The sequence below is a fragment of the Leiobunum rupestre genome, chromosome 5 (genome assembly GCF_980474605.1).
Source record: "Leiobunum rupestre chromosome 5, qqLeiRupe1.1.hap1, whole genome shotgun sequence".
In the NCBI taxonomy this organism is placed as follows: Eukaryota; Metazoa; Arthropoda; class Arachnida; order Opiliones; family Sclerosomatidae; genus Leiobunum; species Leiobunum rupestre.
The window spans coordinates 2,423,170-2,437,273 of NC_143388.1; positions in this window are offsets into that span (position 1 = coordinate 2,423,170).

The following is a 14,104-nucleotide window of genomic DNA, read 5'->3' on the forward strand; positions in this document are numbered from 1 at the left end:
TTTTATAAAATAAATAAACATTCTTAGCAGGTGGCTTTTACAGCTGCGCCATTGACTTCCTCGTCTTCAAATTGACAAACCATAAAGGAATAACAGAAGATGTTTAAATTTGCCACGCTATTTAAAACCGTATGACAGGCAGGTGACGCTAGCATCTCCTTTCGAAATAAACTTACATAACCCAAAGGCAGAGTTGTCCCTCCTGTTATTTCTCCATGGACAAACTCTTCCGAGGAGAGGTAATATTACGGCCATGGCCGACTTGTTAAGAAACACATGGTAGTTTTAATTACGTACACATCACCTCAGCGCGGGGGTTGGAAACCCGTGCCGGCGTCACGCGGGGGACACGCTTCGCTGTAAAAATTAGGGTCTTAAACTACTCATAACCCTCAATTTTTATTTTTATTTGAGACCAAAGTAGCTTGAATAACAAAAGAATATCGATAGAAAAGTAATTTTTTTTTGAAAACATATTTTAAATTTAAAACATTATTCAGTAAATGTTTTTAGGAATTTGATCAAGTCTATTGGTTTGGCAGTTTAATACTTTTCTGACGCTACGGTAAGACGCAATCCAGCCTTACAACAAAATAGAAGACTGCTTACCTAATTTTAAAATCTATGGCCGCTTCAGATTTCTATTTCACGAATTTTTACTTTCGAACTCTTAATTTACTTTTACTTATCTTCTCGTCGTCTTTGAACTTAGATATTATTTACAGGGCCAAGTGGTTGAGAAAATGTTACTTTTGGCAACAGATAATTTAAGGTTAATATTGCGCGCTAAATTGAAAATAAACATTTGGTTTTAATTTATCGATAGGGTGATTGAGAAACCGTTTTTTTTTGTGTATTTCTTTACGGTGAAGTTAGTTAAGGATAAGTGCGCTATTTATGTTATCATTGAAAGCTCCTGAAAACTCAGGGCTAAAATTAAATAATACACGATTTTCCTTTGCAAAATAGCGATTCTTCGCCAAATTAACAGAAAGGGGGCGTGGTTTCGGAAAATCGCGAGCTTCACGCCAAATCGGTGTGCAGAGACATCGCGATCGCAAAATAAACAGGAATACGTTCTGTTTATTTTGCAAGAGGTCTACGGCAGTCGCTAGCCGCCGCAAAGCTCGCTAAAACAATGGCGGGTTGTGGTACGCAAAGAACTCGGAAAATAAATTGAGAAGTAAACGCTATTTACCTACTTTAATAAGAAAAATAATACAACAGGGTAGGTCAGAATCTTTTAAATTATTAAAATTTGAGTTACTAGCTCATTATCCCTTTCCAAAAAAATGTTTTTGTTAAATTATTGTCAGAGTCAAGGCCTAATTACAATCATGATGTACGAAACAGAAAAATAAGCCAGCCACTCTTAGCAATTTTACAGGTAAGAATAAATTATAATAGGGAAATTTATCCATTACTACTTTGGGTGTTTTCTAAGCCTTGGTTTATTTATAGATCCTTATTTGCTGGTAGTGTATGCAATGGGTTTTAACTAATTAATGAGTAATGACATGGTGAATTTGTTCAGTGTATCAAAGATCTTTAGCTATCAACCAGCGTTTATACCAATTCATCTACCGAGAAGAAACCTTTCCTCAGGTAGACTAGGAGTTGCGATAAAAGATGTATTGGAATTTCAAGTTTATTTGGCATGCATCAAGAGCTTACCGAGCCAATTTCATGTATTACCCGAGGGGTCGGACACTTGAAATTATTTTGTACAAGAATTTTGTAGAGATTTTGGGATTTCAATGTTAATTTACCATAGAGTTAAAATATTTTGCGATTTTAGACAAAGTACGGGATTTTTGTAAATGTCCGACCCCTCGGTATTACCTTAAAAGTGTTTGTCAGTTAATTCTACACGCTTATATCATTTGTTACAATTTATACCTGGACTAGGCTATGTAAATACCAGATAATTAAAAAACAACTTATATCAAAAAGCAGGACCATTGTTTTACGTGTGATCAATATAGGATATTTCGCTAGAAATTGCTTTAGACAATTACCAATTTTTGTACACTCGTGAAATTGCTGTTTTTTATTTATTGATGTATGTTATAACTAGATTTATTTTATTTGCTATCAGCTAAGTTTTGAAATAAATATTTTCCTAAAAACCAAATGATACGGCTCATTTTCTAACGGAAAATCATTTTCGGAAAATGTTGGCTTATAATAGTAATGAATCTTATTTTCATTCGTTACTTTATTGGTGTACCAACCATATTATAAAAATATATTTTTAAAATGACAAAACCATTAGATTGGTTGCATTTACTACAGTTTAATAAATAATAATAGTAAGGAAATTATATAATCAGAAGGAACCAATTTCTATGCACTATTTTATAGCTTTAAAAAAAATTGGATAACCTCTCATTCTTCAGAAACTGATTTGCTTTCCCTTCGTGGCTATATTATATAAATATATTTTTTAAAATAACGGATTTAACTAAAAAAATTATAAAACCTAATAATATAATTAGAGTAAGAAAATTATTAATTAGAAGAGGCAGGATTTCATCATCAAAATGCAAGCCAACCATAACCACGGGATAGCTTTTTGCGTCAAAAATGAAGCTCTCTTATTGGTCCGTGACTTGGGTATAAAAATTCGAAAAAATAACAGCGTCGCCGATTAACAGGAATCGCTAAAACGTCTCTGCACCGCGATTTCGATTGCGAGGATCTCAAAATTAACAGCTCGCTAAATCTGAATCGCTAAATTGCGATCCTGTTAAAAATAACAGGAATCGCAAAACGCGTCTGCACCGGGCCCTTATTTGTTGTACGTTTAACGTTAATAGGGAAAATAATTATCAGCTAGGCTAATATCCAACTCGTCATCTAGGGACTTTTCAAAGCAAATAATTCAGGTGGCCGGGTTACGATGCGTAGGAGGGTGGTGGCAAACCCTTCATGCCACGCGAGCCCATTTGACACATGAGTATCATTGTACGTCCAAATTTTATACGAATATAGAATATAAAGGGCTTCGTCAGAAATAGTGGGTCGAGGATGAGGACAAGATGCTTGAAGAAAAGGACGGGAGGGGGTTAGGCTTCCGTTTTAGTGTTGTTGAAACTCCGACGGCCTGAACGATAATAGTAAAATTCAGAAGGATCGTTGAATAAGGGATATTAGTGATGAATTTCAAAGCTGGATAAAGAGCACAGTAGTTAGTCACAAACGGGATTAAGTCTTGGCGACTTCGAGAAGCAAACTGTGGAAAGGCCCATAGAACTCCGAGTTGGGACCAGTATAACAAATAAAATACATTAATTCCCTTAAATTTAATTTTTTACGCATTTAAATACCAATAAAAGACCGTAAGGTTTTGTCTTGCAATTTGGGCCTGAAATTGGTATGTATCTATAAAATAGGTTAATTAAAAATTTCCGGTATTACACACGTTTTGTAATAAAATAATTGATTGTTTCTTTTGAAAATAAATTTGCAGAAAACAAACTTAATAAATGTTGTAAAGATAACGGTAATTATAGTTAGTGTTTTGGCTCTTTTTTTTTAGGTCACTCAGATCGTTTCTTTAAATTAAAAAAAAACTATTTAACAAGATTGTTTAAAGTGATCCAGCTAAGAGCCGACTTATTTGAAAAAAGCAGCATTGTATTAACGATATTTCTAACTTTTGTTGTGTCAACCATTCAATTTATTGGACGTACTTAATAAATAAATCGAAAGAAATAAAATTACTTTTCAAGATCTACTGAGCCTTTCGCTCTCGCCGTAAAACTTGGATTAAGAAATGAATAGCAGCCGAAATTGCCAAAAATTGGGGGAATAGGAGGGCATCACGAGGCAGACTAAGACATTGGGGGAAAGTATTTCCGTATGCAAACTTTCCGCTGTTCTGCTCAATTTAACAACCGTTTATTTCAATATTTTGGTATAAACATTTGTTGGTGACTACGTGCGTTTTTGAAACCTAAGCTTAAACTGGGGCCGCTGCACTTTTGCTGCTAGGAATAAAAAAATTGAGATCTTGTGTACTTCTTACTTGTTTTATAGATATGTTCCCTCTGAAATACGGAAAACAATTTTTCTTTTGCCAAATCATAACTAAAAAATTTAAATTTTACAGCAGATTTTCACATGGTCACCTGTTTTCAAAGTGGCTAGCTGAATTAAGATTTTTTTCTTAAGTATTGGTCTAGCTTATTTTTTTAATAATGCACTAGCAAAAATGTGTTCGCATTTTTCGACAATTAAAGTAAGGTACTTTATTTAAAATCCATTAAATGGTATCCAGAGAATTGAAATATTTTTTTTTCCAAAATAGTGAATAAATTTAAGAAGACCGTCCAGCTGTGGATTTTCATGCAGAAAATGTTATTTGGGCAAAACTGTAAAAAGTACATAATAAGGATGGACCAACAGCTTCACCCTCACACATTTAAAGGCACGACAAATCTTATGCAATACAAAGACAAATAGGTCTTCAATAATAAAATAAAAACTAACTTTTCGTACATTTCATTCTCCACCATTATTCCCCTATTTGGATTACTCTGGCTACGAAACGCGTTTTGATTTTTTTATGATAAGGGCTAGCTTCTCTTTTTGGTTAAGTAAGAAGCACGCCAGATTACACGCGTGGTACGGAGGAGCTCCAATTAGAGCGAAATTCTGCTTATTTTAATTCGTTTCTTACGCGAAGATCATTTGGGGCCAAATCTCGCGTTTTCATTTTCTGCATTCCTTCAGTTAAGAATATTATCAAAGATAACTTAGAATCTGGCGGCAATACACTCTTTTCCGTGCCTTTATTTAACCCTTCTTACTTGCCTCCCGCTCGTCGGCCATTGCCTCTGCCCTCAGCGGGGAGTCTAGTATCTGTAATGGAGGATGGGGCTGAAAAGGGGAAAACCAAACATGGACGTGCCCAGGAACATACCTCGAAAAAGACTGTATTGGAATAAAGAAAAATCTTCACATGACATCTTTTTAAGAAAATATTAATATCTACCCCTGCGGAATTTTCTTTGACAAATAAGTTTGAACATGAAAATCAGTTTGGTTCATTTACTTGTTATATTTTACCTTAATATTACTTCCTAAAAATTATATTGCTTATTTTTTTGTTGCCTGTTTGGTTGGCTTGCATTCTCGGAACAATTTATTTAAATTTTTACGTTCGAGTTTAACACAAATTTAAAAATGTGTTCTCTCAGTATTATTTTAAATATTAATATTTTCTAAAATTAATTTTTCTGATTTCTCAAAGTCAAATATTTCCAATACTTTTTGATTATAAATATGGCACCGATAAACTTTCTATTTGATTTATCTGAAACCATGACCATTAATAACTGAAATACCATTTGAGAGAAAATTTATAATCGTAACTGATGGATAAAAAGTGTGCATTTAATCAAAATAATATGTTTGTACACTCTGTTTGAAAAGTCTTCGACAGCTGAAATTTTTGCCCTCTTTTTAATTCTGCTAGAAAACTATAATAGATAGCTCGATGAAACCAATTGCAACTTTTATTTATTTTCCAATATCTTTCGTTATTTATCGGTTTCGTCCGCCAAAAATTAATAGTTTGGCGGGAACCGTCAAAACTCATTTTTGACACCTTTTTAAATATTGGTTCTACGGCACTGACTCGCCCGTTTTTGAATTAACAGTTGTCGGTTCATATTTAGAAAGTGGAAAAATTATCCCTCTACAACCAACGGTCGAGAAGTTATCGCGTTTCCAAACTTTCGTCGAAACTAGGAAACACCTAAAATGCATCAAGCGATTATAAATAACGCAACTTCGACGAAAATTTGGAAACGCGATAACTTCTCAACCGTTGGTTGTAGAGGGATAATTTTTCCACTTTCTAAATATGAACCGACCACTGTGAATTCAAAAACGGGCGAGTCAGTGCCGTAGAACCAATATTTAAAAAGGTGTCAAAAATGAGTTTTGACGGTTCCCGCCAAACTATTAATTTTTGGCGGACGAAACCGATAAATAACGAAAGATATTGGAAAATAAATAAAAGTTGCAATTGGTTTCATCGAGCTATCTATTATAGTTTTCTAGCAGAATTAAAAAGAGGAAAAAATTTCAGCTGTCGAAGACTTTTCAAACAGAGTGTACTTAAATTATCAATTTTCAATAGGCCCATGAGAATAGTGTGGGGGGTCGCAATTTCAAGACTGTAGATGGCAGCCCTGCCCTTGGACGGAACATCCGCTATCTCGCTGCAGACGAAAAAAACAAGGCTTAACAGCGATGCATCTTGCATTGCCTACTTAACAATTTAAAAATATTCTACTAGTTTTAAACTAATGGCATAAATTAAAAGGTATGAGTTGATTAAAGTAAGAAAATTTTCTGAAAGTTAATTACTTATTTGTCATTTTTAGACTGATTTCTAGCTGTGACAAAGAGTCAATATCAAAACAAACCATAACGCCACGTCTAAAGGTTGTTGTATAATTTTTTTGATTTACCACGTGTAAGGTGAATTGTTTTATCTAACGTTATATTTTGGTTGTAAATTTTATAGTTTTATAATGGATCGTCCCAAAGCTTCCACATCGAGACTTAAACTAGTTTCAAGATCTCCGTGCTCACCACTTTCGCAGAATATCCAAAGTGACCCAGGAGATGTCGTTATTTACCCTATAGTCGGTTATTCAAGTACACTAGAAACAGTGCCACGTATAACAGAAGATAATATATTATCGTACAAAGAATCTAAAACAAATAAGCAACGTCCATATAAACGTAGTCTCAAATTTCTGACTGAAGGATACATTGACCCACAGTTTCAAATGTTTGTGGTTTCTCTAACAATGAATTATATAAGTATCTTACTGGTTTTTTCCATTGATACGTAGAAGGCAGAATCTCGCTTTTGTTATGGGTAAATGCTATCGAAGCATGAAAAAAACTGGGAGACCGTACCTTGTAATGGCTGCAATTAAACCAAATGGGGTCATCAAAGAAACAGTTTGCGAATGCAAAGCTGGGAAAGGTTGATGTTGCAATCATGCTATTGCTCAACTCAAATTAATAGCTCTACTGCAAAAATCTGGGTACGAAGTAGCACCTCCTAGTCTGGCTAGCACAGGGTTACCACAAACATGGAAACGTCCCAGAGGTAAAACCATAGCAACATTCATCCCCTAAAGAAGGGAAAAATTGGAAAAAAATGGAATCCAAACTTTTTGAAGCAAGACGTTTTGGTTATCAATCAAAAGATGAAGAAAAACAAGCAATGGAAAGATTGAAAGCTGATCTTTAAAAAGTAGCTGTCACGAATAATGTTCCATAAATGGTGGTGCACGATGATTAACCGTGGGTTTAAACTCAAATGGGCGAAGCTTCACAACGCTCTTATTCGTCGTATCAATTAAGCTTCACTGAAAGTGGATTGAAGTAATTCACTCGCTGTTGCCTGGTGATAAAGAAAATTTAAAAAGCAATGGTGTTATACCAGAAGTATTTATTCCAACTTTTAACTTCGATAAATGTTACAAAGCGAATGGAACATATTTTCCACTATCTATGGCCCAGGATAAAATTTTTCAAAAGGTAGTTTTTTTGATTGAAATGGCCACCTATTATGAGAAAAATCCTCGCTCCCAGAGAAATTGCCAATTATGGCATTCTTTACATGAGAACCGTATCACATCATCTAGTTTCGGAAAGATAGTAAAGAGGAAAAGCGAGTGGAGCGATACAGCTCTTAAGACCTTCCTAAATCCCCCCGATTTGACAAGAGTACGTGCGGTACAATATGGAATTAAAAATAAGGACCTTGCTATTTTAAAATACGAAAAAGCAATGAAAGACCTTGGCCACCACATAGTTACTTCCCATAGTGGAATTTTCATACCACAAACTAAACCTTGGATGGGAACTTCACCAGATCTCTCGGTTTAGTAGAAGTTAAATGCCCTTATTTAAATCTAGGTGATTTACCCAGTCAAGCATGCAACGATCCTGCCTTTTATATCGATCTTTTTGACGGGAAACCCCATTTAAAATTCAACCATGATTACTATCACCAGGTCATCGGTTAGTTGGTGCGACTTTGTAGTCTATTTCCCAAAAGGAATTATTATTAGCAGAATAAAATTTTACCCAATATTCTGGAACAATAATATGGTTTCGAAGTTGGATAATTTCTATTTTAATGAATTACTATTTGCAATAGAAATAAGTCAATCCTGAAATAGAACTATAGTAGATCTCTATATATAGGGTAAATAAAGCTTTATTTTGAAAAGTTTTTTACTTTTTGAAAATTCAAAACTCAATGCACAAACTCTTATTGGTTTAAAAAACTCCATACACAAATTAGCTAAAATAAGTTGTAACTTTTGCAGAAATTTGTTATATATCAACAATATATTTTAACAATTCCACTTATCCTATCCGCAACTTCAAGAAAAAAGTTAAAAAACCAAAAATAGTTTGGCAAATTAGCTATTTTTCTCTGTTTCGCTAAATTAAGTTGTAACTTTTGTAGAAATTATTTATATATCAACTCGTTTAGGTAATTTTTTTTCAATTCCACTCATCCTATCCCCAACTTCAAGAAAAAAAGTTAAAAAACCAAAAATAGTTTGGCAAATTAGCTAGTTGTTGGGCAATACGACAAATCCGGCAAATAACCCAAACACAGTCTATCCAAAATAGCCTAAAAGTTTTAGAACAACCGAAATGGGTTAAAATTAACTTAAATTGGGTCGAAATAAATTTAACCCAACCATTTTTAGCGTGCAGATCCTTAAAAAATTTGGAGTAAAATATTTTGATAGAGGGAGCTGATAAAGCTTACCCAGGGCCTGAAAATCCTAGCGCTGCCCCTGGTTTACACTATCTTAAAAGCTCTGAACCGTGTTTTCTTCGGCATATTTGATATTTGGAGCCTGATAGTTTGATAGAACTGCACATATTGTCCACAATTCGTTGATTACTGGAGAAAGACTAATTGGAATAGTTCGGTCAAATATATGATAACACCTAATTCTTTGAATTCTTCTCTCCACATGAATCCGAAAAGCAGCAATTTTTTGGGTCTCTTCAACCTCTTTCTCAGAAAACTGATCTGTTTGCCAAGAAACGGTGGAATATTAAGTTTTAATCCTTCTGTCGCCAACATTTCTTCAATGAGGAATCCTTTGTTGGCCATTATTGAATCATTTTCAGAAAAGCTTAAATTTAAAAAACCACTGTGCACGTTGAGGTAATTCTTTATCGGATATTGAACCCGTATAAAGATTAGATACTGAAGATACATTTCCACTTGGTGTAATACCAAGGAGATCTTTATACGTAGTTGGAGACTTATAATTTGAGTACGTTCCCGACTGTAAAACTAGCGAACTGGATGTTTGTCACTTGAATTCAGTTGCATCTAGAATCGTCCTCGTAGTTGGATATAGTTTTTCAAATTATTTAGGCATTGTTTTGTCTATGGCTTCTCTTGTAGGCCAAATGTAAAGAGCAAACGCAAGATGATTTTAGGAGTGTCTCTTCAGTTCTAAGAATATTTTTCAGCCAGACCTACATTTTGGGTGGATATAGTATGGTAGCTTACCTGTTGAAATAAAATGTATGTTTACTAACTTTAGTTAAGCCTAGGACTAAAATGGTAAAGTGCCATGGTGTTATATACCTTTTTTCCTTGGCTATCTTTAATTGTTTTCTGATAACATAGTTGTTGGCTTGATAAGAGAAAAAAAGGGAAAAAAACGGAGTGACGTCGACCTCTGTACTATTTGTTTCGTTTATTTTTTATCTACAACATTTTTGTATATATAAATCAAATCTTTTAATCGTTTGATGGTTCAGTTGCTAATAAATCTTTGTCTTGAGTAGTCAGCTTTGGTATTATTATTTCTCCAACAGGTTATGGGCTCAGTACTTGACTAAGTGTTTTATGCTGTTAGGCTTAGCTCAGTTATTAGGTTAGCGCCCCTCCAGTCTTCAAGACGCATTGTCATTCAATGGCTTCAAACGGAGAACCGCGGCTACTGGTTAGCAAGCTCAACAGCATTAATTATCAACTCTGGAAATTCAAGATCAAGATGCTCCTCTCTCGAGACAACCTTTGGGAGGTAGTGGACACCGTCAAACCGGCTACCAATGTTCCAACGGATTGGGATAAAAGAGATCGCCAAGCTCAAGCAGCAATTGCGCTAGCAGTAGAAGACGACCAGCTCGTTCACATTGTCAACAAAACAACGGCGAGAGATATGTGGCTTACTTTGCAGACACTTCATGAACAAGCAAACATGACGAGCAAGCTATTTCTTCTCAGACGACTTCATTCAATGAGGTTGAAGAACGAACAAACAATGCAACAACATATCTCTACTATGCTCGAAATTGTGGAACGTCTTCGAGGAATAGGAGAAAATGTAAAGGATAGCTACGTCGCCTGCATGCTATTGTGTAGCTTACCCGATTCATATGATACGTTGGTTACCGCCCTGGAGGTTCGACCAGAAATTGATCTCACACTTGAATTCGTACGTGCAAAGCTAATTGACGAGTATAACCGGAGGATGGAAAGCTCCCACAAACCAGATGCGAAGCAGGAGGAATCAGCACTGAGTATAGCGGATAACAAACCGAAGACGGACACAGTCGTTTGTTCTAATTGTGGAAAGCTTGGTCATTTTCGTCGCGACTGTTGGTTCTTGATTGGAAAGAAGAACCAACGGCCATCTGGGAAGCGTCAATCAAATCAATCCGGAAAACAAAGACAAAATCAAAGTCAATCTGTTAAGTCTGGTAGAGAGCAACAAAAATCAAAAAATGCCACCGGTAACAGCCGATAATTTTCTGCATTTAAAGTATCGAAGAGGAGTTCATCGGATGCGTGGTACGTTGACTCTGGAGCAACAAGCCACATGTGTAGCGACGAAACATTCTTCGTACACTTGGAGTCTACGACAGAGAAAATATATCTGGCTGACGACTCGGAGATAGTAGCAGAAGGAGTGGGACATGGTATATTACAGTGTATCGGGCCAGAAGGCGATACTCGAGATATCTTAGCCAAGGAGGTCCTGTACGTGCCGTCGCTTGGTGGAAGCCTACTTTCAGTTCATAAGCTAGCGAAATCAGGTCACAAAGTGCTCTTCGAAGGCGACAACTGTACTATTATGGAAGGAAGTCGTATTGTAGCAGTTGCAGAGATGGATGGTCTTCTTTATCGGTTGAAGCACAAGTCAACTGTCAAAGCTGCGGTTGGGCAGATACACGAAGACTGCCTTCATCTTTGGCACCGCAGGCTTGGTCACCGAGATCCAGTCGCAGTAAAGAAGTTGGTTGAAGACAATCTCGCCACTGGTATCAAGATGTGCAAATGTCCAGTTAAAATCCATTGTGAGTGCTGCATCAAAAGTAAAATGGCGGCTAATCCGTACCCAAAAACCACCGACAGCAAGAGTCAAAAACCGATGGATCTTATACATTCCGATGTCTGTGGGCCTATGAAGACAGCGACTGTGAGCGGTAACCGGTATCTACTGACATTCATTGATGATTTCTCCAGATTCACTCACGTCTACCTGATAAAGAAAAAAAGTGACATGCTTACCTGCTTCAAAGAATTCATCGCCTTTACGAGTAATCGATTCCAGAGAAATCCAGTGGTACTCCGGTCTGACAATGGCGGTGAATATGTCGGCCAAGACGTTGAGGACTTTCTCAAGAGAGAAGGCATCCAGCACCAGATGACCATTCCGTACTCCCCACAACAAAATGGTGTTGCGGAACGAAAGAACCGATCTCTGGTGGAAATGGCAAAATGCATGCTTTCAGACGCCAATCTCGACGAACACTATTGGGGAGAAGCCATCATGACTGCCAACTGTCTCCAGAATCGCTTACCTACTTCTGTTTTGGACAAGACACCCTTTGAAATGTGGAATGGTTCAAAACCGAAGATTGGCCATGTTCGTGTTTTTGGAAGCAAGGCTTATGCATACATACCAAAAGAGAAGCGTTCTTAATGGGAAGACCGCGCCGTAGAAGGGATCCTGGTTGGCTATGGTACCGCTTCGAAGGGTTACCGTATTCTCAATCCGGCAACAAGGAAGATTTTCATGAGTCGTAGTGTCAAATTCAATGAGGGAGCTTGCAATAGCGTACCAACGCCAAAGGATGCATTCATGTCTGAACCAGAAGGGGATAAGAGTAGTACCGAAATTCCGACTGATGACCTCGTTGATAGCGCCGAAAAAAACGATTTTGATGAGACGACGAGTCCCGAGTCCAATGACGACAGCGGTCAATCTGATCAAGAACCGCGATGTTCCAAAAGGCGTAACAAGGGCATACCTCCAAAAAGGTTAACTTATAAAGTTACAACGACACTCTCAAGAGAGCCGTCATCCTGGGAGGAAGTGCAAACCATGCCCAACAGTGAAAAATTCAAATGGGTGTCAGCAGCTAAGGAAGAGATTCAATCCTTGCGAGAACGAGAAACATTGAAACTCACTCCCCTACCCCAAGGGCGGAAAGCCGTGGGTTGCAAATGGATCTTTAAGACCAAATTCGATCAACATGGCAACCTCGAAAGGTATAAAGCAAGACTTGTCGCTAAGGGTTACACACAAAAATTTGGAGAGGATTATGACGAAACGTTTGCGCCAGTCGTGAAATATGAAACCGTTCGCACCTTCCTCAGAGTTGCTGCTGCTAGACGAATGCATGTTCGTCAATTTGATGTTAAAACCGCGTTCTTGTATGGAACCATCACGGAAGACTTGTATATGGAACAACCTCCAGGATTTGTGGAAGCTGGGAGTGAAGACTTGGTATGCAAACTTCAGCGAAGTATCTATGGACTCAAACAAGCGGCAAGAGCATGGAATCAAACAGCAAATCGAGTTGTACTTGATCAAGGCTTTAAGAAGAGTAAGGCTGATCCTTGTTTATATAGCAAACAAATGAAGAATGGAACCTGGACGTACATATTATTATATGCCGACGATCTGCTTGTTGCCAATGAATCACCCAAAGTCATCGATGCCCTCCAAAGCAATCTCAACCTTCATTTCGAGATCAAAGACCTGGGCAACGTCTCCTATTACCTTGGTCTACAGGTCGAGAGAGCGGATGACGGGAGTTACAGGATCCACCAGTCTTGCAAGGTCAAACACATGCTTGATGATTTCGGCATGAAAGATGCCAAGCCTTCCAGGACTCCTATGGACCCTGAGTATCTGAAGATGATCGGAGAAGGCGACCTACTGCCGAATAACACGCTCTACAGAAAGGCGATCGGAACCCTGCTACATTTATCAACTATAACCAGACCTGATATTGCCGATGCAGTCGGGGTCCTATGCAGACGAGTATCAAAACCGAGAGAGCGTGATTGGACCGCAGTTAAGCGAATTATGCGATATCTCAAAGGCACAATGGACCTGTCTCTTCACTTATCATCCTCACCGAATCTTGATCTGGTTGGCTACGTCGACGCCGACTGGGCTGGGGACCATACAGATCGGAAGTCAACAAGCGGGTATATTTTCCAACTGGGCAACAGCACCATTCAGTGGAGTAGTCGGAAGCAGAGCACCGTGTCCTTATCATCTACCGAAGTTCTGTGGCTGAAACAGTTACTTGAAGATGTCGGTATACCAGTTACAAAATCAATTGTCCTCTACGAAGATAATCAGGGATGCATCAAGCTGTCCAAATCCGAGAAGATGAACCCTAGAACAAAACACATCGATGTCAAGTACCACTTACTGCGAGATATGCAAGACAATGGTACCATCGACGTTCAGTATTGCCCTACAGACGACATGATTGCAGACGTACTCACCAAGCCTTTGCCTGGGACAAAACTCACCGATCTTGTCGTTCATGGTGGCCTCTCAAGTACCGGACTCCGTCGAGAAGGGGTGTTGGCTTGATAAGAGAAAAAAAGGAAAAAAAACTGAGCGACGTCGACCTCTGTACTATTTGTTTCGTTTATTTTTTACCTACAACATTTTTGTATATATAAATCAAATCTTTTAATCGTTTGATGATTCAGTTGCCAATAAATCTTTGTCTTGAGTAGTCAGCTTTGGTATTATTATTTCTCCAACAA